The 23,495-nt window shown below is 40.6% G+C and overlaps 2 long non-coding RNA genes across 2 annotated transcripts in view; one reads left to right on the forward strand and one right to left on the reverse strand.

Annotated features, from left to right (window-relative positions):
- Positions 1 to 23,495, forward strand: part of LOC118006035 — a 156,916-nt gene that overhangs the window by 14,340 nt on the left and 119,081 nt on the right. The window lies entirely within an intron of this gene.
- LOC118006036 lies at positions 10,282 to 13,827 on the reverse strand. Its single transcript, XR_004677924.1, has 2 exons — positions 13,503 to 13,827; positions 10,282 to 11,920 (listed from the first exon to the last, which is right to left on the reverse strand). It is a non-coding gene; the product is annotated as an uncharacterized LOC118006036 (long non-coding RNA).

Consider the following 23,495-nt stretch of genomic DNA (forward strand, 5'->3'; position numbering starts at 1 on the left):
TTTTATTTTATTTATTTATTTTAAAAGATTTTATTTTTAAGTGGAGGATCCAGGCAGAGGGATGAAAAATGGGAAGAGGCCCAGAGGCAAGAGAGAGAATGGTGATTTCAGGAAAGTGAAGGAAACATGGCTGGGGTCTAAAGAGGAAAGGAAGTGAGAGACAAGCCATGAAGCTAGATATGAGCTCAGGCAGGATTGTAAAATATTTTTCAGGTTATGTTAAGGAGTTTGATTTTATCTTAAGGGCACTGGCATGTGATAGACATGGTTTGAGCTGAGACCAATATGGTCAGATTGATAGAAAACAATAGGAGGAGAAACAGCTGGGGAAGAGGTGAGGGGATTGGGGCAGGGAAGGTGGTACATGGCTTACATCCGTGGGCTCAATAACTGGAAAGGAGCTTACAGATGATGTTTAATGGAAATTAGATTTTAGTTAAGACTAATAAAGATCCGGGCAATAATAAATTCACTGATAGCCCTCCCCATTATACATGCCCCTTCCCTTTTAACTCAAGGTTCTTCTGTTGCAAATAAACAAACAAAAAGACAATTATATAATCTATATTTATGCCCTTGGTTTCATTAACTTAAAAATCACAAGTTTTACTGAGCATCTACTACGTGCCTGGCACTATTCTAGATGGTAAAGAACCTCCTGCAGACCAGAGACCATTCCTGCTTTCCGCAAGTTTCATTTTAGGGACGGAGACAGTAACAGGAAATCAAAGCAGAGGTATTCACACAGCCTCTGTGCTGTGAAGATGAGAAATTATGGGGTCACATTAAAGGCTGTGCCCTGGCAGAGAGGAAGGACTCTCTGAGAAGGTGACATTTCAGCTAAAACTAGAACAAAGGGGAGCCAGCCCTGAGAAGATCAGTGGAGTAGGCATTCCAGTCCAGGGAACAGCACAGGCCTTGGGGCAGGAATGATCGTGACCCTCTGGGGACGCAGAGATCGGTGGAGGCACATCATGGAAGGCCTTGTGGGCCATGCTAAGATGATCGGATACTATTTAGCTTAGATCTTATAGGCAAGTCCTTCTTATGATTGACATAATTAAATGCACTCCACTGGCTAGGATAAATAATCCTTCTTTGAACTGTGGCACATCCTAGTACTTAACGATGAAGTGTTTTGTTATATTTCTACTTTCTACCTTGAGATGATATACTTTTTGGCGCAGTGCACTTCGTGGGGGAGAACAGACCAGATGGCCTGAGTAACAGCCCTTAATTAGGGCGATGACTACTTACGCCCAAAGACCAGGCTGCTGGGCTCTGACCAATTGTTCAGGCCTTTGCTTGAAGGAACAGCAAAACAATGCTCCAAGGTAGTCCTAGCAGCTCTCCATAGAGGCGACATACCCAATCCGAGTGGGATTTTTGCTCTGTGCTGGCCTGCTGCTTCATAAATAATTAATTCCCTTCCTTAATCCCAAGGAAGTATTTGGGAAACTAAAGTAAGGAGGAGAGGATCATCATCAGGAATGTGTGTGTTTGAAGGGCTCTCTCATACATTTGCCAGTTTCCCTCCTGCCTCAGCCCAGAATGATGGCAAGAGTGCACGTTTACAAGCAGACACGTGCCCACCTGGGGTCCACTCCCTGCTGGCCGTATGGCCTCAGTTCCCCGAGTCTCCTAAGACTGAGAGGACAGAAACCTCAGGAAATTCTCATACTCTCCATAGAGTAGATTTTCTCACATTTACATAGCAGCTTTGCTTCATTGGGTTCTACTTTTTTAGCAAAATATCAGGTTTTCAAGCCTGCAAATAAAGCATTGATATTTCTGCCGTAGCCACTGTCTTCTTCTGGAAATGGGAACAGAATATTATTAACTTGGCTTCATTTTATCATCACCAAAGAGTGGCAGTTAATCAAGGTGCTGCTTATAAAGAAAACCTTGAGATTCTCTTTCTAATGCAAGACTTACCTAAAGGCTATTGTTTGTTATTGAAGTCATATCAGTGCCTTGTACAATTTTAAAAATACAAAACAAGACGAGGGTTGAAGCAGGAGAAGCTTGAGAGGAAGAATTCTTAGGGAAGTTCAATTATGTTGGGCTCACCTATAACAAGTTCCATCCTATGGTTATGAAAACATTATCATGGTATTACAAAACATTTGTGAATGTCCCATTAAAATTTTTTTGGCTATTTTAATGGCATTATTTCATCACATTAAAATAAACAATGTTTGCTATTGTAGCAGATACGTTAATAGCTTTCTGTTTTAACTGCATTTATTTTGAAACTTTTCAAATAGTTATTTTTGGGGGAGGAGGATACACTTGAGCATGATACTTCCCATTTCTTCCTTCTAAAGTTATATTTCATGGCAGTTCATCTCAGTAAACAGAGGCAGGGGGAGTTCGGTGACATTGACAGAATTATAGGTAGGGGCTTGCTTTGTGATTCACTGCAAACACTTCACCTGGGAAGACATCTTAGGCTCTGGAATTAGAAAGACTAGGGTTCAAGTCCAGCTCCATCCCTTACAGCCATGTGACCTCACAGCAGGTTACATTTTATGTCAGCCTCAGTCTACATGTCTGTAAAATGGGGATAACACAATAGTGTTTACCTTGTAAGTTGTAATTAGATTTAAATATCATTTGCCTTATAACAACACTTAAAATGGTACCTGGTACACAGAGTTCAAAAACACCGTTATCATTAACACCAATTAACTCTGCTACTTTAAGCAGGTTGCTTTACCACCCAGACTTTGAATTCCTTACTTTCAAAATAGAACATCTGGACTAGAATCAATGTTTCTCAAATTTAACATTCTTACACAGTCCTCAAAATTTTTGCCATTTAGGGGGAAAATACCTCTGCAATATAGCCCTGAAAAGAATAAAGCCATATATGCAGATATTCAGTATATCTGTGTAAATCTGTAAATTTAAAGTAAATCTGTAATTTAATATAGATGCATTGGCTTTAATTTTATTAATAAAATATCATCATTATTAATACCCTTCTTTTCAATGTTTTACTGTAGAAGATCCTGACACTGGAGGTTTGACCCATTCATGGGTATCTCTGGACACCATACTTATACCAAATGGATTACCACTACCTTGCATACCTTGGACTTATCTAGAGCTATAATAGTTTTTTGTTTCAAATATACATTAACATAGACACGTATAAAGCTAATAGGTACAGAGTAGTAGCTGAGAGCAGCCCTTGAAGCTGGTGAGCCTGGGTTCCAATCCTAGCTCTACCACTTGCTAGCTTTGTGATGATGGGCAAGTCATTTAACATATGTCTGCTTCAGTTTCCTCATCTGTAAAATCAAGATAATAAGAATGTACTTAAGAGTGTTATTGTGAGTTAATATATGTACAGTGCTTAGAAGAATGCCTGATGTACCCGCATCTCATCAGTGAGTTATACCTACCAACATATGCATATACATCACACTTCAATAAACACTGTCTTGGATCGTTTCTATGTTCCATTTTGGCTCTGAAGTCTTTAGGGAGTTGAGAAGGAGATCTGGGTCCTAATACTCCATTACTGGAGTAGACATTTGATGTCTCTGGATCAGATTTTCCCCCCTGTAAAATTATTATAATACTACCTCCCTCCAGGTACTTACTGAGTATGGTAAGGTCTAGAATGGGTAACGAGTCTGTATTTGAATAACTTTAATTCCCTCAAAACTTGACAGTAGAAGATCCTATTATTAATTGGCAGCTTATGACTCTTTAGCCTGAGCAGAGGATCAATGTGAGAACCAAATGTTGATTGGTGACTCTCCACTGCTTAAGCAAACCACAGGGGAAAAGAAAACCATTTCTGTAGCTACGGCTTTCCTGCCAACAACATTGAAGAAAATGAGACATAACGCAAATTCCATATGTCCAAATATATTACTATTCCAGTTGGTCATAAAAAAAGTAAGTCTCTCTGGCCTACCATATCTGAAACGCAAATTGTTTATATCTCAGACTCAAATCCTTCTTCTAAATCTTCACACACCTGCATCACATTGACATCCAAAATAAGCATGACTCATGATAAGTGTGAGATTTCTGTCCAAAAAGATGCTCCACGAGGATAAGGGAATCTGTGCGCCCAGAGATTGGAAGTAAAATATGCAGATGGTGGTGGTGTGGCAGATAGATTGTAGCCTACATATGTATTGGGAGAAATTCGAAGGGACAAATCAAATGTTTAAATTCTCAAGTAGAATTATTGTGTGTTTAATTATTATGTCTTAGATGAGAAAGATTTTGTAAATCACAGTGAACTGGTAATTACACTGTCAGATACACTACAGCACATTTTAAAAGACCAAAGAGCCCCTTTACCTTTCAGCTTGAACGTGGTCAGGTTTCACTTTGGGTAATAGACAAGTTCTTGTGTTAGAGCTGTATGCATGGGGACAGATCAAGACTAAGGCAGCAAAGAGGGGTGATACGGAGTGAAGCCAAGTGCTGGGGAAATTGTTTTATCCAACATTGGTTTTGTTTGGTGTGAAAAGAGATCATCCAAAGTCGAGAGAACATGTATGGTTTGGTTTCACTTCATCTATTACCCAGCTAACTTGGAAGGAACAATAATTCCCTCATCAGAGACTACCGAATTCTCCGGAGTCCATTCATAGGTTTCCAAGAGTGAATATACCACGGCTGAGATTATATTCTGCACATTCCTAATAAGATTTGATAATTTTTTAGATAGGAAAATCATGGTGTATATCATATGCTACTAAATTAAAACTTATCCAACAAATTTGGCATCACTTTGGGTTATAGCTAGTATTTGGGGTGTGTAATACCCTCCTCTAGTACCTTTTTTGGTAAACCTAGTCCATTTTATAGACCTAGCTCAGACTATTAACTAGGATGAGATCATCTTATCTCACTGCATCAGCTTTTAACCAATGTCCTTTCAGAGATGAACTTCTTTGCTTCCCTTCCCCCCCATCCCCCCTCCCTTCCTAGATTGGGGAAGGGGAGGCCAGGCCATGAAGGGTTCTCTACAGGTATCAGGTGCCTGACTAATTCTGGTTCTTCAAAGCCGTCCACACACTTTCTAATAAAATTCCTATTTTGCTTAAATTAGGCAAAGCCTGTTTCTGTCTCTTGCACCAAACAGGCCCATCTAAGATATGATATTAACCAAAATGTCACATATATACACATACATGTAATATATATGGCTAACTATATTATATAATATTTTATTTATTGAGAATTTACCACAGTCGCACTATTCTACTCCTATTAACATGTAGTAACATGTTTATGCTTACAAGTTTATAAAGATACTCTTCTCTGCCCACCCTTCAGCACGTCCCTTTCTGTTCCCTGCCCTTTTTCCTTTCTGTTTTTCAATGCACTTATCTCTTTCCAACATTCCTTGTAATTTTCTTATTAGGTTTGTTGTTTATGTGTCTTCCCTCACTGGAATGTAAGCTCACTGATATTTCTCAAGTGCCCAGGACAGTCTCTGACTCATGTCAGGGACTCAATAAATATGTGTTTAATTAATTAACTAGTTAATTCATGAGCTACAGGCTATTTTTTGGTTTATTACAAATATTCCTTTAAATCCACAATCTCCTTCCACCTACCTTGCAGGACTTGCTTAGGTAAAATGTTTGCTCTCCTCTCTAAAGCTTTTTGAGTATGAGCTAGGTTTTCACATCTGTGCTCTTGCCCAGCAACAGGGGACTAGATCAAATGACCTCCTGAGAGCTGTCTGGCCCTTGACATTCTAATTCAATTCCACTTAAATGTCCTCAAAGTAATTTGTAGAGAAATTCTTTTCCTCCTCCTCTCCCCAATTGGAGTGCACATTTATCTAATTATTTCCTTGGTAGATTGACCCAGCTTTGAACGAGTACCATGCCAGCTCTCATGCATTTTCTCTAAGCACTCACTTTATAAAACTAAGAGACTAAAGACTCAGCTCTCTAGGGAATTAAATTGCATTCAAATAAGATTAAGGATTTTTGAGTCACAAAAGCAAGGACAATCAGAGGCTAACTAAGAAGAGGCAATTGTTCAGCAAACTAATCCAGACATGTAATTCACAAAGGGACTCTCACAATTGGTCAAGAAAGAAAAATGCCTGTGAAGGATTGGGAGGGCTGCCCTGAGTGAGGGGAGCCTCTTCCTTCCCGGGTTTAAAGCTCTGGCCCTCGCTTCCTAGAGGGTGAATATGTTTATTTTCTAAATTTAGTCGATTGTGGCCCAGTACCCTTCCACTGAACTGGATTAGATAAGAGCCTTCGAGAGACCTTGGATTCAATCTTGAGAGCCAGGCACTCCGGCTAGTTTCTTTAGAGAGCCATGGCTTGGTGAAGTGATGTTGGGGTGACATGGGATCTGTAGATGTTGATCTAAGGAGGTTCTCCTTTGTCACCCCTTGGTTCGAGCAGGGATTCTTAACCTCTTGTAGGCCATGGACTTCTTTACAGAAGAATGTTTTACAATGTGTAAAATAAAGAGCATAAGATTTCAAAGCGAAGTAATTATACTGAATTCCATTTATCAAAATATGTTTTTTTCAAAAACAGATCAGTAATACACACGTTTATTAACACATTACATATCAAGGGTTAGTAGCAGTTCTGAAAAAATGCTGTCATTTGAAAGTGGTGATAAGCTTAAATGATAGTTGGAGGTATTTCAACAACTGGACTCTCATGTGAAAAATATGTATAATTTATATAAGTGATAAAGTCACAGGTACAGCTAATAAGACTGTGGTATGTTGCCTATATTTATAACCAAAGAAAATGCTAAATTTCAGTTAGATGTTAATAAAAATAATGGTATCATTTCACAGATGCCACAACTTCTAGCCCAGGTTAAGAATTCCTGGCATAGAGACTGCAGAGCCCAGGTAGCCTCCCCACCAAACACCATGAGATGCCTGTGGTTGCTGACATTTGTTTAAACTATTATCCCACTAAGGAAATGTTCCCGTTGGCTCAGGTCCACAATGAGAAAGCTTGAAAAATTGGCAAAATATCAGTACCTGCCATGCACGTTGCATGCTTAATGAAATGGCCTCTTTAGGCTGGTGGGCAGAGAGCCCCAAGCTGCCGTGATAGAGTCGTATGACCAGCCCAATGTGGAGCTCGATCCCATGACCCTGAGGTCATGACCTGAGCTGAAATCAAGAGTCAGCCACTTAACCAACTGAGCCACCCAGGCGCCCCCCCACACACACCATCTTAACCATTGGGCTCTGCACTGAGCATGGAGCCTACTTGGGATTCTCTCTCTCTCCCTTTGCCCCTCCCCCCTTCCTGTGCTCATGCTCTCAAAATAAAATTTTAAAAATGTCGTAGAAACTAAATAAGAAATTTGTATCACTAAGGTTTCAGGCTCAATAGAACATCATTAAAGAGAAAGCCCCCAACTAAGTCTCTGGGGCAGAGCTGTCCAGTGTGGCAACCCTAGCCTCATGGGCTCATTGAGCACTTGAAATGTGGTTTGGCCAGATTAAGATATGAATATCTTATTATATAAAATATAAAATACACACTAGATTTCAAAGACATAGTAATAAATAAAGGGTGTAAAATGTTTTATTAATAAGTTCGTAGGATTTGTATGTTGAAAAGATAATATGGATACATTGAGTTAAATCAAAATATTAAGATTAATGTCACCTGTTTCTTTTGATTTTTTTAATGTGGTCATTAGAATATTTCAAAATTCATATGTGAGACGGCCCAGATATCCATCAATAGATAAATGGATAAACAAATTGTGGTAAATACATAAAATGGAATACTAGTCAGTCTTAAAAAGGAATGAAATTCTGATACATTCTATCTGGATGAGCCTTGATAATATTATCCTAAGAAAAATAAGTCAGATGCAAATAGGCAAATATTGTATGATTCTTCTTATATGAGGTATCTAGAATAGGCAAACTGAGAGAGAAAGAAAGTAGAATAGAAGCAACCAGGGGTGGGAGGGAGGGGGGGATGGAGAGTTATGTTTAATGGGTACAGTGTTTCTGTTTGGGATGATGAGAAAGTTCTGGAAAGGGTTAGCAGTGATGGTAGCACAACACTATAAATGCCATTGAATTAATTACACACCTAAAAATAATTACAGTGGTAAACTTTATGGTATGTGGATTTTGCCACAACTCAAAAAAAAATCAATTGCGGCCCCTATCATATTTCTTTTGGACAGAGCTTCTCTAGAAAAGCCAAACAAAGGGCCAGACAAAAATGTTCTTCCATCTATAGTCCTGGGGGTGTTTCCAAGTTCAGCTTGTGGAGTCAGAAGCTAAGATTCACATTCTGGCTCTGCCTCTGACTGGCTAAGGAACAATCCTAGAAGATCTGACCCTTCAGTTTCCTCATCTACAAAATGGGGATTATAAAATGCACCACCTAGGAATGCTGTAAATCTAAGTGAGAACATGGGCGCAGTGAGTAGTATAAGCACAAGAGGTGAGATACTGAATAAATGGTCCCCTCGCCACTATAGTTGGAAGCAGGGGCTTCCATTTTCAGCAATACTTAACCATTTTGCTAATGCCTGCGGAATAACCCAGAAGGCTCCACAGCATTCCACTTACCTGGCTGGGTAAAAGCCTGCTCCGTAAATGTTATCCCCTTTCTGGAGACTCTGAGAAAAGAGCTCAGTCCTACTCTATTGACATAGCACTCATTGTAGAACCTCCCTTCCTCTTGTGTTCACAGGGGGGTCACCTCATCATGTGCGCTATATGCACTCCTAAAAAATCTGTTGGGCAAAAGTGCGCACTGAAAATAGCCAAGATTACAGAGCACGTCAGATTAGGGGCAGACCACTCAAAACCTACAGAGCACTAACAAAAACCACTGGTCCATGGAGAAAGAAGTTGGCCAGCTTAGGTGGGCAACTCAGCGTGGTTAGAGTTATACCACAGTGGATCTTAAACATGCACAATCACACACACACACACACACACACAAAGTGTAAATGATGGCAGTGCCTCAGCTGGAGCAGGGCTGGCAGGTATTAAGACAATGTGGACAGAAGTGGAGTTCTGAATTGTGGGTGGCCATTAAAGTGGGCATGGAAGGAAGCGTAACCTGCCGTGGGCACAGAGCTGTGCAAGGCTGAGGGTGCTCATCCCTTGAGAAGGAGCCATGGGGGTGGGTGCTAAAATATTCCTTACACACACCTGAAAGGTCTCCTGCTGCCAACACAGCAGGTCAATTTGAGGACCTTTTCCTTGCTTGCTGAAGCTTTTAATTGGACTCCTGCTAATCCAGTTCCCCTTGCCTACAGAAAGAGAAAATCACGTATGACCTGATATGTCTTCTGCCTAACACAGACAGCAGTCCCCTCTTATAATAACAAATGACCTAATTCACACTACAGAACCATACACGTCTGCATTTCCTTTGTGCCAGGGGCAGGACTACATACATTATCTTATTTAATATTCACAATCCCTCCACACATCTGGTGTTATTATGCCAATTTTAAAGTTATTACCTTGCTGAAAGATCCCATAGCAAGTAAGTAGCATTAGGATTCACATTAAGTCTGCTTCTCTCAAATCACTTCCTCTTAACCACTGTACTATACTGCCTGGTCATTTGAGCCTGCCTGTCGTTTGGGTTATTACAATTGGGACCAAACCCTTGAACAGAATTTAGGTTCAGCTTTGCCTAAGCTCACCCCTCAGTGAACTTCCCTGCCTTTTCTGAATCTGCTCCAAATAACATTGGTGAAGATGGATGAAATGGTCCAGGCATCTTTCTTCTCTCAAGTACTTGGGACCAGTAGAAGGTATAATGTCATGATCTAAGATCTCTAGCTCTGAGGCTATTATTGTAAGTTTACCTCCTGTCAGGTAGGCAAATGAAAGTCATTAGGCTGGAAGTTTTCTGTGTTCTACTAAGGTTTCCAGTGGTGATGTAAATGGAAGAATGTCCAAGCAGAAGTGGGTATGCCCAGATTATACCAAATCAGTTACTGATTTGCATAGGGTATATGCAAACAAGTCTTGAAGGCTAGCAAAAAAGTCTGATGGGAGAGATTCTTGGATGAAATTCAGAACTGGATTCCCATCCTGGGACAGTCAGTTAATATGTACCAGCACAGCCAAGTTGGCTATTAAGATATTAAATATCTCAGTAGTGATAGGTAAGCGGTCATTGCTCGAGCCCTCCACGTGTCTACCCCTACCACCTTAGTCTTCATGGCTTCTCCCCTGGGTCCCTCCAGAACTCTTCCCATTTCAGGAACTAGATGCCTAGCTTCCTAAGGAGCCTCTAGTTTTTCAGTTGACAGCCATTCCCCCTGGCCAACACCTCTGCCATACTGTTTGTTAAATATTTCCAATATCACCCCTGCCTGCCTCTCAATGTATAGCTAAAGAATTAGCTTAATTCCTGAGATCTCAGTTGCCCATCTTTATATTGATGGGTTAGGGAGTAGAGATGGAAGTGAAGAATTGGACATTAAGCAGACCTTGCTGGATGATTCATCCATCATTCGAGTATAAGAAATTTTTTTTAAAAGAGTTTAAATTCATTTATAGAAACTATCTAAATAAGGGTTGCAAATTCTTGTGGATTGGTCAATTTGGCCTGCAGATGGGTTTTTTGAATGGCCAGAAGCATGTAAAAATATTGAATTCAAAGATGAAGCCCCCCCCAAAAAAAGTTCATTTCAGCTGCCCTCCACTCCTTTATCTTGTCCCACTGCTCAGTTGCACATTTGAAAACCCAGCCTGTTCCCCGAAGGCATTCAAATTTGGAACCCCTATCCGAAATGCATCTAACACCGCCTCAGATCTATTAGCACTTACTCATCAGCATAGGCCAACACCCATCGTATAGTCTATGACTTGAGCTATGCCATTTCTATTTTTCTCGAGAAACGGAGGCAAAGCTACATTCAGAGGTAGCCAATTAAGAGTAATTAAACATTTCACCCACCTTAATAGGTCTAATTAGATTTGATTCATCTCTAATTTTATTACCAGTGAGCATATTTTGATGATTATTTTATTTCTTAACTTCACAGGAGACAAATGTTAATCTCTTCCCCTTGGGCTTTTTTTCCTCCCCGTAAAGGATGTGATGGTGAGTCATCATCCATGTTCTCCCTGACTCTTGGTGCCATTAAGTAAAGCCCATCAGAGAGCTGAGAATGGAATCTGGGGTGCTGGGGCAGCTTCTGGCTTTGGGCCACCTCCCTGAATTATTCATGTGGAGCCAGGGTGGGTGAGTGTCCAGCCACAAAGATCTGAAACCAAGGCCAAGGGGAGACGCTGGTCTGGAATAACTGAGGAAACCACCACTGGCGCCAGTGACTTGGAAGCTCCAAGTAGAACCGCATGACTTCAGCTCAGGTCCAGGTGCCCTTTGACCCATACTATTTAGTGCTCTTGTGTTAACTACAAAGGGAACTCTGAGGGGCCAAGATGTCTCTCTGACCTAGTATAAACCTGGTCCTTTAAGTTGTTCCTTTCAGCAACCCTGCAAGAAGTTTCAGAAAGCCTGGGGATTTTCAGAATGAACAGCAATCCCTAGCCTCTAATTTTCCCCTTGTGGCACTCTTGTAATTATCCCACTGGTGTTAAGTTGATTGTATGTTTTTAGTATATTTACTGAGTACCTATGAGGCACAAAGTGCTGTTAGAGTCCTCGTCAGAGGTTACAGAGGTGAACAGGACACAGATCGTGATCTTTGCGCATAATATAGAAGTTTCATTTGAAGTCTACTTGATAGTGGCAGAAGTGGATGGGATGTTGAAAATGACATCTTCAGAAGAATTCTAGGGCACCAGTGAGAACCAGTGGGAAGGGAGGCTCCGATCAAGTCATGGCATGTACTTCTGGCACGGTGCAGAAGGTTGGCAGAGTTTCATTCCTGACCAACAGTCTAACAAGGAAGATAACACTCTTGTCTATCACTCGTTCATCTATAATGATATATAAGATAGAGAAAAATAATCACTAAAATTTACTCCATATCAAATACACATAAAACATTAGGTGGGCACTTAATATACATTTACTCTTATTTTATTTTATTTGTATTTATTTGGGGGGGGAGAGAGAGTGCGAGTGGTGGGGAGCAGAGTAGAAGGAGAAAGAGAATCTCAAGCAGACTCCTTGCCAAGCGCGGAGCCCGTCGCAAGCCTGAATCCCACGACCCTGAGATCATGACCTGAGCTGAAACCAAGAGTCATATGCCCAATCGACTGAGCCACCCAGTTGTCCCTACTCTTGTCTTTTAAGAATAGGTGGCATTGTTTCATCTTGATCACTAAAGACTATGTTTAGAACTGGGATCTGATTTTCCAAGGTCTGCATGGTTGACCCCAGCTCTAGATGCAAAGATACAATTCTTATATTTCTATGCTGTGGTTTGGAAGAGTGTCCTAGCAGTTAGAAGATGCAGATGGCTAGCAAGTCATTTCACATTTACAGCCCTCAGTTTCCAAAATGTAAAATGCTGGGGGCAGCTTGATGATTTCTCAAGGCCCTTCCAGCTCTACCCATCCTACCAGGAAGCCTAGTTCACTTCACTCATGTGTGGATGGACTTAACAAAAATAACTGACCAAAAAATGACCAAACTATATGCATTTCCCTTCTCCATAAATATCCAAGAGGCTTGATTGTTTGCTGTCATCCCAAGAGAGAAAAAGGATGCTGCTGGAGAAATTCCATGCAATCCATCTGGGTAGCTTTTGGAGTCTGTGAGGTTTGAGAATGATACAGTCAAGGAAGTGGCCTGGGGTACAATGACCTTAGTACATAAAACAAGAGAGTTGTTTGTCTCTAGTAGTTGTGACCATGTTCCTGGAGGTATGTAGGGAGAATATGTTCTAAGAAAGACTACTAAATTGTTAACCCTTTTAATTATGTTTGCGGCACCCTGCATTGCAGAACCAGCTGAGTTGACATTATTGAAAACCTTGTCAGCGGCCATTCAGTGGCTCTTTGAGCCAAGGAAGCTCTCGGGAAAGTTTGCTCATTTCTTTATTCAGGTTGTTTGTCCATCCTTGTAATTTCAGGAGTGTTCTTTTGAAGAATCCAACAGCTGTTAATACTAACAAACAATAGCTTTTCAATTCCAGACTATCCTTCATCACATAATAGGTAAGATGGAGGATAGTGGGGACTCAACCAGCTATATTTTTTTCATCCTTTCCAGAGTATAATTTTGAGGAAGTTCAGGAACATTCGACATATGAAAGCAGGAAGATATATTCAGTTTTCAGATGAATATCCTAAATATCAGACATTAGTTAAACTGTGTTGGGAAACACATTAAAACTTAAAGATCTAGAGGACATGATCTTATTTTGTTTTATTTTACTGCATATTTGTATTTGAATTTAAATAGAAATCCCTTATGTTAACTTAAAACAGGTTTTCAAACATTCTAAGCTTACTATTAAATTTTGTAGCTCAAGGAAAGGAATTTGCATTACTTAGTAGGTAACTGCTTATATTCTCACTGAATTGAGAGAGAACCCCACCCCCACCAACTTACTTCGGTAAAGCCACACATTGATATTTGTGCCTGGGATGGATTGCGGTTCATGTGGCTGGGCTATGATGAAATGGTTCATTTCGGACACAGAACCCAGCAGCATTCCATGGAAAGACAAACCCTTGTTGTTCCAATGTGTGAATCAAACAGAAGGTCCAGTTCCTTCAAGCCGCCTTCCAAAGAAATAGTGCCCGAGGTGGGGAAGCAGGTTTTATTTACCTACTGTTAACATTCTGCTCAGCAACCCAGCCAAACAGAATCCAGCATAACCACCCAAAGAAGAACAAAGTGGGGAAGAGAAAGCCCTGAGAAAAGAAAACCCATATCCTTTTTTCATACTAGCCTCTCTCTTTCTGCCTTCATCTGTTTACCCCACTGTCCCATCTCTCAGTCCCTCGTGAACTCTACAGAACAGTTAACTACAGGAATATCAGGTAAATAGTCAGTGGTCCCTGGATTTGCCAGTCTCCACCCAGGCAAAAAGGAATGGCTCAGGTATCTCCTGCTGCCCCCAAAACTGAAGACAGCTATTCAGATTGCTCATGATTTAGGGTCAGCACTTAGGGCTGGGGTCAGCACTTCAGGCTGGGGTCAGCTGGGTAGTTCTTCTGTAGGTATCAGCTGGGTCATGCATGAAACTGTGGTCATCTAGTGACCCCACTGGGGCTGGAGGCTCTGAGATGGCCTGTCTCTCATTTGTGGCACTTAGTGCTGGCTGTAGCTCATAGCTCATATATCTCCAGAAAGATAGCCTGAGCCTGGTACCAGTATGCTGAGAGACAAGCCCCAATGCACAAAGGCTTTTCAAGCCTCTGCTTGTATGGTATGTTCTGATGTCCTTTTGGCCAAAGTTAGTCAAATAGCCAAGCCCCGTCAATATGGGAGTGGACTGAACAAGGGCATGGATGCAGGAAGGCATAACCTACTCCAGTAAGCAAGGGTAAATGGCGGAGGGTGGGGGGGGAGGTTGTTTTAGCTGACTTAGGTAGCATGGGTAAAGGAACAAGGGAAATGGGCTCTACGACTTGGGGATGCTGCCTCTGACTTGGCTTCAGAAAATACAAGGCTAAATGATGCAGATAATTTTTCCACACACAGTGAGGTCCTCAGCCCTGCTGTTGAAAACTAGCTTGCTCAAAACAAATTGGGTCTTTTCAAAGCATTCACATCTCTAAGCTGATCTAAGGACAAAGTGAGTCCAGGTTCTATTTTCCTTGATTACTGCTTTCTAATGATCTTAGTTATCAGGTATTTCCAGAAGTACCTGTTCTACACAGTAAACAACAAACAAGCAAGCAAGTATGCACGTGCACACACACACACACACCTTTCTTTTTTTCCTTAAGTGAAGTCATGAGTGAGCTTGCTGTGAACAGAAAGACATAAATGTTTTTGGAGTCAATAATTTAGAAAGCATACAGTGGCATCAGTGACCTGCTCCTGGAACCTCCTTTACCTTGGTATACCCACTAGCTCGAACAGCCCTGCTACGTCATGGACATTCTGAAATATACTTGATTTTCAGAGATCTGTCCAATGAACCATCTGTAAGATCAGAGAATCACAAAGTTGGAAAGAATCTCAGCAGTTTCCCTTTTGCTAGTCAACTTGTGGTCTCAATTATTCAAGACAGATGGACCATCATCCTATTTTATACTGATGTTTGCCTCATGCCAAATTCCTCTCCCCTGCACACTTCCCTTTTTTTATTATTATATAAAAGAAATTGTAATCTCTGGCTCACTTGATCCCTTTATAAACCTACATAAGATAAATGGACCTTGGAAGTGTTTCAGGATTTGACTAAATCCATACAGGTCTCAGTCTTGAGAGAGAGCAAGAGAGCAAAAGCAAGAGAAAGAGCGAGCTATCCATTCATATGCAACATACGTTCCATGATCGAGTTAGTCATTTAATTTAAGATGCATGCACCTCTTCTAAAAATGTTCTCATATATATAATATTATCAGCAACAAGTAACATTGATTGAGTGCTTACTGTATCAGGCAATATGCTGAGCATCTTGGAATGTCAGCATAGAGACCCTGAATCAAGCTGGGTTCATGTTGAGTCAGCGCACCCACAGATGAGAGGAGATATTCAAAGAGAAATCAGAGCCAATATAGAGTCCTTAGGGACCAGGAAAATGCCAGTCCTATCATTTCAGGGCAAAACGGAAAGCTGTGGAGCATGAAGGAGATTTGCAATCCTGCTTATACTTATGGAGGTTTTTCTCAAGAAAAAAAAAATATCTGGACATACAGAATTTTGCACACACAATTCCAGGGGTGTTCACAGAGATTCTGCCACCTAATAATGGGGACCGTGGATTCCTGTATTAAGAAATAGAGAGAGAAAAAAAAAAGAAAGCCTGATTCTTACTCGGAGTCTTCTCTGTCGCAGACATTTAACATACGTATCAACCCACCTTCAGATTGGCCTTGAAAGACAGGGCTGTGGTCCCCATTTGGCAGATTGGGAAACTAAGATCCCAAAGAAGTTAAACGTCTCCAGAGATCACACTGCTAGCAAATACTAGGCAGGGATTCAAAACTGCATCTTCCTGTCTTCCCTGGCTTAGCATTTGAGTTGACCTCAAGAGATAAAGTAGTGTGAGAGATTGAAACCCAACAGGGAAAGGCATTTTGATAAAAGGCCATTTATATTAGAAGCTACCTAAATATCTCACAAGAGTTACCCTTAAAGATATTACGATTCACCTACACAGTGGTATATTGTGTAGCATTAAAGTCCTACTTTCTGGGGCACCTGGGTGGCTCAGCTGTTAAGTGTCTGCCTTCGGCTCAGGTCATTATCCCAGGGTCCTGGGATCGAGCCCTGCATCGGGCTCCCTGCTCCATGGGAAGCCTGCTTCTCCTTCTCCCACTCCCCCTGCTTGTGTTCCCTCTCTTGCTGTGTCTCTCTCTGTCAAATAAATAAATAAAATCTTTAAGAAAGAAAAAAAAATTCCTACTTTCCTGAAGTACTTAATGATACAAGGAAATGTTCACAATAGCAAGACCCATGGAAGCAGGATTTGAATGTATATATTTCATATAGTCCCCATATATGTAAATGTATGTGTGTGTGTGTATATATATACACACATACATTGAGAAAACAGATGATGGAAAAAGAGGTGAGTTTTGTCTTTTTAATCATTCACCTTTGTACTGTAATGATCACTGATTATTTTTATAATCAGAAATTGTCAAATGTTTTAAAAGTTGAAGAATATGTAGTATTTGGATGTCCAAACTGTCTTCTAAAGCACAGAATAAGGGAGGCAGAAAGGATAATCACTTTATTTATTTATTTATTTATTTATTTATTTATTTATTTATTTGAGAAAGAGAGAGACTGTGAGAGAGAGAGCATGAGAGGGAGAAGCAGGCTCCCTGATGAGCAGGGATCCCAATGCAGGGCTCCATACCAGGACTCTGGGTTCATGACCTGAGCCAAAGGCAGATGCTTAACTGACTGAGCCACCAGGTGCCCCATAATCACATTTTTTTTAAAGATTTTATTTATTTATTTACTTGAGAGAGAGAGAGAGAGAAACAGCATGAGAGGGGAGAGGGTCAGAGGGAGAAGCAGGCTCCCCGCTGAGCCGGGAGCCCGATGTGGGACTCGATCATGACCTGAGCCGAAGGCAGTTGCTTAACCAACTGAGCCACCCAGGCGCCCTCCATAATCACATTTTAATGATGGAAAAATTAAGGCCCAGACAAGTGTGACCTAAACGCAAACAAAGGCTTACATAAAATTGGTGGCAATGTTGCATAGGATAGTCTCCCCCCGCCCCATGGGATAGTCTTATTTTTCCTTTTTATGTGCTTTATGAAGTACAACCTTATCTGAAAAAAAAGTCCTCACTCTGAAGCAATGTTTTGAATCTCTGTCGTTACCATGTGTACATGAAAACCAAAGTAGAGCTCTCATTAGAAAGACAGATTGCCCAGGCCCCTGCAAACTCTGTCTTCTGTCCCTTAGCGCCTTGCACCAAGGGGACATCTAGTCTCACCCTATCCAGGATTTGAAACCAAGAGAACAGGGAATCCAGCTGCTATTGGAAGGCTATTTGCTGAAAGCTTTCGTTTCCTTGGACTCTCCTGCACGCATCTTCTGGAGTCTGAGCCAGATTAAAGCAAAACACCCCACTTCCTCAGCAGAACCCAAAGTCTCAAAGAGACTTTTGCTGGCAAAGGTTTAAAATGGATGGATGTCAGCCCCTGGGGAATATTCAAATATGTGTACATTTGTTTCCCTAATCACCATAAATATTTACATTGTGCTTATCAGTAGATTACATTATATATTTATTTAGAACTATCATTTACAGTGCTCTCCCCTAATTGGGAAATGAAACAGCTGTTTGGCACTTAAGAGAACATGTCATGTCCCCTTTGACTGATCACTTAAAGAGGACAGGGATTATAAGTATTTACTTTAGGATTTCTAAAGTAGGCCTGACCAGTTGTAAGGCAGAATGAAAATGATTTCTCAGGGATCTTCTGCTATGCCAGATTATAGAGATATATGGGAAGAAACAATGAATGAAAGAGCAGTTCCTTGGAATTAAAGGGCATATGTCACCAATTTAAATGTGTCGTGGGTTTTCAATTCAAATTGTGTGATTCACTCAGTCACTACCCTTGCTGTTGAGTGTGTAATGGTACGCGAGTCCATCGAGTCACTCCTTGATTTGCTAACTAATTTGCCAGGGCGCAGCTCAGAGGAAAGCTCTTCAAAACTGATTGCTTATTCCAAAAGGAAAAAAAAAATACCTCTTTTAAGTTATATTTGCCAGTTATTTCAAATTATAAAAACAGAAAAAATAAAATGGCAAGTTTTTTAAATGACTAATTTGTGTTATATTGTGATCCTGCTTATAATGGAAAAGAAAGACTTAAAACCAAGTTTGTTTGTTTTCTTTTTAATTAAAATGGATGTAAAGCCAACATTTCTGCTTGTAGTTACTTACAGGAAATATAAAGTACATGGGGAATGTTGGCTTTTTCTGGCTTTGCCCACATAAAGTGTATTGTTTATATATGACAAAGCAACTATACTTTGGGGAAACAAACTTAAAGTGAGTTCACCCTTCGTGTAGCTATGTTAACAGAAGAGGAAACAGTTGTGTTTACTAATGCCATATCTAGTTAACGGTGTGTGAAGTTTAATTTAAAAATCCCATACAAATAGTTTATTGCATACAAATGTGGTCAGTTAGAACAAATTTCTTAAAGCACAGCAGATTTAAATAGATTTGTATCAACATAGCTTTCCAGTCCACCATGATTATCGAATTATTTCACATTATCTTCAAGGGGAAATGGTTTTGTACCCAGTGGTAAACACAGTGTAGCACTCTACTTTGAAGGGTGGGGGTGGAGGGGTTGTGTGTGGAGTGCGGAAATAACTCACCACTTTACTTCATGGTATTAGACATTTTTGAATAATAGCCAAAGGGTTCTTGTCCGTTTCAGGAATTTACCAAGTACACACTTTCACTTTTCAGAAGTGGGCCTGGAATCAAACTCTTAATAAAAGGCGATAGAGAGTCTGTGTCAGAGACTTCAGAAATGGCTTGAGGGTTCTTTTTAGAATTTCCACATATTAGGAATGTTCAGTCGAGTCAATAAAACTAAACTTTGGAGCCAAGCAGTCATGGTGGGAAAATGACCACTTACAGATAGCCAACAGAAAAGACAAGCATGTTATATCTAACAGTGATCGAGAAATCAAGCATGGGGCGAGGCACAGCAGAGTGGTTACCAATGGGGAATCCAAGTCAGCAGCCCCAAATCAAAAGCCACTCAGGCTCTTTTTCTCACTTAGGCTGGGACCTGGGACAAATCATGCAACTTCTCTCAAAAGTCATTTCTTTCTGCAATGAGTCTGATAGCACCATGTACCTCCACGAATAGCACGTAATGCAGCTGTAAATGTTACATTTATTCTGTAATTCTTTGCTTAATATTTGTCTCCTCTTTGAGACTTACGTTACTTTAAGTCAAGGTCTTTCTCATCCTTATATCCTTAGCATCAATCACATGCCTGGCACATAGCAGGTATCCAATGATGATTTGTTGATTAAGATCTTAGTACACTGGAAAATTATAGAGAGCAAATGACACAGTTCATGACGTGTGTTTAGCCCTGTGCCTGCTTAGAGTGAGTCTTCAATGCATGCAAGATACTGTTCTCATTGTTGTTATTATTATTTGCATTAGATCGGTGAACGTTTAATAAAATAATAAGTGCCAGGCTCGGGCGCCTGGGTGGCTCAGTTGGTTAAGCGACTGCCTTCGGCTCAGGTCATGATCCTGGAGTCCCAGGATCGAGTCCCGCATCGGGCTCCCTGCTCAGTGGGGAGTCTGCTTCTCCCTCTGACCCTCCCCCCTCTCATGAGCTCTCTCTCTCTCTCATTCTCTCTGTCTCAAATAAATAAATAAAATCTTTAAAAAAAAATAATAAGTGCCAGACTCTTCCAGGATAAAGCTCACTAGGTAACTCAAATTGGAGGCACTAGGCAACTACATTTTATTACTTCAATTTGTAGCGGTCGGGCCTAAGGAAATCATCAATTTACAATATGAGATACATTTTTTCTAGAGGTCAAGACTTCCTGAAATCAAGGTACTTGGAACACAGAATTAATAGTCAGAAAGTTGCTTGAGAGCTCTGAATCAGAACAAAGGGCATTGTCTCTGTGGTTTTGTGTGATGTGTGATACCAACCAGAGACTTATCCTGATTCCACCATTCTGGTACATGTCTGGTGGTTGAAAAGTTAGTATCCAGCAAATACCCAAACACAAGGTCGGTCTCTCTCTTTTTCTCTCTCTCTTCCTCTCTCTTTCTCTCTGTCTCTGCCTCTCTACCTACCCTCTGAGAATAAAAGATAAATGCTGACAGATCTGTCGTGTCTATGCCTAATATAATTCTGAAGCTGAAAGGGACCTTAGAGGACATCTCTTTCCCTAAACTTACACCGATATCAAAGATGACAGAAGCATCTCAAAGAAGTGGCTTGCCCAAAGACTGTGACAAAGCAAGGGCCTGACCCTGGTTTTCCAGCTTCTAGTCTTTCCTGTCACTAGTCAGCTCTACCTATGATTCCTTGTTGTGGTAGTCTGAAAAATGCCACCCCCCCCCCACTTTATTCATGTCCTAATCCCTGGTGTCTGCACATGTTGCCCTGTATGGAGAAAATGTTTTTTCCGGTGTGATTAAGTTCAGGATCTTGGGATAGAGAGTTTATCTTGGGTCATCTGAGTGGATTCTAAATGCAATCACATATATCTTTATAAGAACTAGGCAAGGGGGAATCAGAAACACACTGAGGCAAAGGTGATGTGAAGACACAGCAGAGAGAGATTTGAAGATGCTGGCCTTGAAGACTGGAATGATGCCACCAGAAATCAGAGGATGCTGGCAGCCATCAGCCGGCAGCTAGAAGAAGCAACAAATGGGTTTTCCCCTCGATGTTCCGGAAGGAGCTCGGGCCTACCAACACCTTGATTTCGGCCCAGTGATATTGATTTCAGACTTTTGGCCTGCAGAACTGTAAGAGAATAAATCTCTGCTGTTTTAAGTTACCAGGTTTGAAGAAATTTGGTAAGCAGCCACAGGCAAGTAATACACCTATGAACCCAGGAGTCATATTTTCCTATTAGACAATTTGTAGGCAATATGATATGACAAAGGGGCAAAATATTTTATATGCAGACTGTTGTGGTAATTACATACAACTCTTGGTCCAAAATCACCTTTTATAACATAACAGGACTATAGTTCTATTTTACATATATTTAGGAGAGATTTTTCCTTAGTTTTCCCTTTAGATGCCTTTAAAGACGTGATGACTTGTCTTATAAATAATACATACATAGTTTATCATCTGGTATGTTACTTTTTCAAAGAACTAATTTCATGATATTTTGTTGATTTTGTTAGCTTTAGTTTCAGAGGATGACTTTATTTTTAACTTTCTAACTTTATTTGAGGGAACTGCAACCCCCAGGCCCTCCCCATAGCAATAATGCCTCATCACTCTTCCCAAGAGTGGATTTATTCAGTGCATAATCTTGGCTTGGGTGTAATTGACTGGTACGTTTTGACCTTAAATAAAACACCTCTTTTTAAGCTTTATCTTGGAACTGTACAAGTCAGCATTGGAAAGGATACATTAGTATTAGTTAAAGATTAGTAGGCTACCCCTTCGTCTTCTGAGGATGTACAGTTATTTAAAGGAAAGAGCAGAATAAAAGGGTGTTTATTGGTAAGACTAGACGAATTTTAACTGAGAGTAGAATTTTTAATAGCCAACAGGTATTGGTCTAAAGGCTTCTGTGATCATTAATAGGTTACATACTTCCAGGCATTGTTTCTAGTGACAGTTGGGTTTTTACTTTCTGGAATTGTGTTGAATTGTGTGAATGTATTTATCAGAAATCCCAATATGGTAAATATAGGAAACCAAGTCACTGCAATTTATATAATCAATTCACTAATAAAAAATTAAATAGTATAACAAAGTTTGTATGCCCATCTATCAGATATTTTATCAAAGGAACCGATAGAGAAAAATCTGGCATTCATCACCAAAGTGAGGAGAAAATTCTCCCAAGAAACAGGGAAGTAATAGAGGTCATTTCTTTTAAAGAACAGCAAGAGTCGGGCGCCTGGGTGGCTTAGTTGGTTAAGCGACTGCCTTTGGCTCAGGTCATGATCCCAGGGTCCTGGGATCGAGTCCCACATCGGGCTCCCGGCTCAGCGGGGAGCCTGCTTCTCCCTCTGACCCTCTCCTCTCTCATGCTGTTTCTCTCTCTCTCGCTCTCTAATAAATAAATAAAATCTTTAAAAAAAAAAAAAAAAGAACAGCAAGAGTCATCTGTTAGTTAAATCAAAGGAAATTGCCGTTTAGTAGGTCAGAAAATGGTAGGATGATGGCAATTCCCTATGATTCAACTTAGTAGTTTGCTTAGAATTAACTGGCTTTGGATGATATTGGTGGTCTGATTCAAAGGTATGCCATGGACACTGACTCCTTATGGTCTATTTCCCTACTTCGTCCCTTTGAAACAATTTGCCTTTCAGCAGTCAAACAGAGTTGTTCTTATAGGATTTGGTGTCAATATCTAAAGAGAAGAGTGGAGTTTTGCAGCCTTCAAAATGGCTGACACTCTACATGGAACAACTTGAGACCCAAAAACCATCAAAAACCCATTAGAACAGGAAATGAATAGAATTTAGGTATTACATCTCCCATCCTCCCGTTCAATCCAGGGGGTAATGAATCTTGTGCTATTTCTTTTCTTTTCTTTTTTTTTAAGGTTTTATTTATTTATTTGACAGAGAGAGAGCTCACAAGCAGGGGCAAGGGGCAGAGGGAGAGGAAGAGAGAATCTCAAGCAAACTACTCACTGAGCATAGAGCCTGACACAGGGCTTGATCTCATGACCCTGAGATCATGGCCTGAGCCGAAATCAGGAGTCAGGAGCCCAGCTGACTGAGCCATCCAGGCCCCCCAAAAGGTAGTTATTTTAAACATTAGCTACATTTAAACAAAATGCCTCCATTCAGCCTGGAGAGTTTTTCCCCTACTTATGGAGGTAAGAATTTATCTTAGTTGTTTTTTAGAAGGGCTCATATCAAATTAGAGTAATGATGTCATCAAGTTTTCCTTGATGTCGGGGCAAGTCAGGGTCCCAATAGGAAAACAATAATATAGTCACATTGGGTAATTTTAGGAGAGATTAATAAAAGGGTAATTAACAAAGGTGTGGGCAGGGTATAAAGATACCACAAGGGATTATGCCGTGGCATGGGGCTAGTGCTATAGATTGAATGTTTGTGTCCCCCCAAAATTCATGTGTTCAAAACCTAATGCTCAAAGTGATGATACTTTGAGGTGGGGCCTTTGGGAAGTGACTAAGTCATGAAAACCAAGGCTTTGTGAATGGGATTAGTGCCCTTCTTTTATGAT

This window comes from Mirounga leonina, unplaced genomic scaffold (assembly GCF_011800145.1).
Source record: "Mirounga leonina isolate KUSES-001 unplaced genomic scaffold, KU_Mleo_1.0 Mir_94, whole genome shotgun sequence".
Lineage (NCBI taxonomy): Eukaryota > Metazoa > Chordata > Mammalia > Carnivora > Phocidae > Mirounga > Mirounga leonina.